Source organism: Schistocerca serialis, unplaced genomic scaffold (genome assembly GCF_023864345.2).
Source record: "Schistocerca serialis cubense isolate TAMUIC-IGC-003099 unplaced genomic scaffold, iqSchSeri2.2 HiC_scaffold_1051, whole genome shotgun sequence".
In the NCBI taxonomy this organism is placed as follows: Eukaryota; Metazoa; Arthropoda; class Insecta; order Orthoptera; family Acrididae; genus Schistocerca; species Schistocerca serialis.
Genome location: NW_026047241.1, coordinates 140,001 through 142,500, shown reverse-complemented (window position 1 = coordinate 142,500; position 2,500 = coordinate 140,001). Strand labels below are relative to the sequence as shown.

Sequence of the window (2,500 nt, the reverse complement as noted above, 5' to 3'; positions counted from 1 at the left end):
AGCGACAGGAGCGGACTGCGTCGGTGAGAGCAGTGTCCAAGATGAAGGTGTTTTCCAACATCCCATCCCGGGGGATGAATGCCCGCTGACGTTCGTCCACAGCACATGCACGCATCAGGCGTGACGCGAGAACCTTGTGAAAGGTCCGCGCCAACACCGAGCAGACCGTAATGGGGCGAAAGTCAGCGGGGGATGTTGGTGCAGCCGTTTTGGGGAGAAGTGACGTCCGGGCGCGAAGCAGACGCTCGGGGAGGGCGCGGGCCAGGAGGAAGAGATTCAAGAGTTTCACCAGGACTTCATGCGGCAGGCGCCGCAGCTCCGCTGGAGTCAGGCCGTCCGGCCCGGCTGCCGATCCCCTGGGCGGCAAGGCAGCAGCGACCTCCTCACGTGTGACCGGCCCCCATAGGCACTCAGGAGCGACAGGCTCCGAGTGCGGGAGAAGGCGGTCACGGATGAAGCCGGCGGTGGAGATCGGCTTCTTCGTGAAGAGGTCCGCCCAGAAGTCCAGCAGACCGGGGATGTCGGGTGGCGGCTGCAGCAGGGTGCCGTCCAGCAAGCCGCGCACGCAACGCGCACGCGACCTACGGAAGGCGTCCTGTGTCCGCGCGTATTCCCAGCGGCGCCGCTTGCGCTTCTGCAGCGGCGGGGCGGCAGGCGGCCGCTTGGATGGTTGGCGCGGCCGCTGTGTCCTGGTGATCGACCTCTCCCCCCTGGACCCGACCGACGCAAGGGCATCCGGGAGCATGCCCAGGATGACATCGGGCGGCGTGCCCCGCCCCAGACCAATGACTCGATCCAGGGCAGAGAAACGCTGGGCGGAAGCAGGTAGCCCCGCCAGATGCTCCCAGATGGCGGCGTCAGTCGGCCCCTCCGGCGGCGGCCCGGTGGTGTCGGCCGCGAAGTCCTCGGCTGCGTCGACGGGCGGCGCAGCGGCCTCGCCCGCGTCAGGCAGCGAGCTCGCTGCTCCACGGCGGGACGCCGGCTCTTCACCCCGACCGATCTCAAGTGCCTCCATGAATTGGCGGACAAGCTGTTTGTGGGCAGCTTGCCGCCGTCGGCACTTGATTGCCTCAAGCGTTCGGTCGGGGAACATCCTGGTAAGTTCTTGATTTACAAAGAAGAACCGGGCGTCCCTCTCGAGGAACAGTTCGGCCTCTGCCTTGGCGAGCGACAGGACTTCTTCCTCCGTCCACCTCGCGCGATGCCTCTCCGTCACGATCTCAGCGTTGGCGGCCGCAGGGTGTTGGCGGCGGCGATGGACCCCGAGACCGTTCTTCGTGGTAAAAGTGCGGTGGCACTCACTGCAAGCAAAGGGAGCTACACAAACTATCGCATTTTCGTTACGGCCGGTTGGCCGGATAGGTGCTGGGGTAGCTGGGGTGGCACCTTCAGCGGAAGGGCCACCATCTCTTGTTTCTTGTCGGCTGCCCCCAACTATAAAGGGATAATGCGAGGGGGGGCTGGTAACCCCCCCAAGCCCCTGGTGCGGTCTTCCACTCTGCGAAAATCAGCGGGCCCACGAGAAGGGGAGAAGACCGCAGGAGAGGAGAGGCTAAGAGGGCTAGGCCCATGTATTGCGCATCACTCTCCCTGTAACTATAACCCAAGGAAGGCACCTCGCAGCAGCAGCACGACTACATCAAGACCGCACTTCGAAAAGCCAAGTCCGGATGCAGCCACACCGCCGCCACTTGGCCACCTTAAGAGAGTCATAGTTACTCCCGCCGTTTACCCGCGCTTGCTTGAATTTCTTCACGTTGACATTCAGAGCACTGGGCAGAAATCACATTGCGTCAACACCCGCTAGGGCCATCGCAATGCTTTGTTTTAATTAGACAGTCGGATTCCCCCAGTCCGTGCCAGTTCTGAGTTGATCGTTGAATGGCGGCCGAAGAGAATCCGCGCACCCGCGCGCCCCCGGAGGAGCACGCTAAGGCGGACGCGGCCTCGCAGCAAGGAAGATCCGTGGGAGGCCAAGGCACGGGACCGAGCTCGGATCCTGCACGCAGGTTGAAGCACCGGGGCGCGAACGCCGCGCAGGCGCGCGCATCCTGCACCGCCGGCCAGCACGAGGCCGACCAACGGCGAGAGCAGACCACGCCCGCGCTAAACGCCCGCACTTACCGGCACCCCTACGGCACTCACCTCGCCCAGGCCCGGCACGTTAGCGCTGACCCACTTCCCGACCAAGCCCGACACGCCCCGATCCTCAGAGCCAATCCTTATCCCGAAGTTACGGATCCAATTTGCCGACTTCCCTTACCTACATTATTCTATCGACTAGAGGCTCTTCACCTTGGAGACCTGCTGCGGATATGGGTACGAACCGGCGCGACACCTCCACGTGGCCCTCTCCCGGATTTTCAAGGTCCGAGGGGAAGATCGGGACACCGCCGCAACTGCGGTGCTCTTCGCGTTCCAAACCCTATCTCCCTGCTAGAGGATTCCAGGGAACTCGAACGCTCATGCAGAAAAGAAAACTCTTCCCCGATCTCCCGAC

General features: G+C 63.4%; 1 pseudogene; it reads right to left on the bottom strand.

The window, feature by feature from the left end:
- LOC126430587 (large subunit ribosomal RNA) overlaps positions 1 to 2,500 on the bottom strand; it is a 7,955-nt pseudogene that overhangs the window by 3,372 nt on the left and 2,083 nt on the right.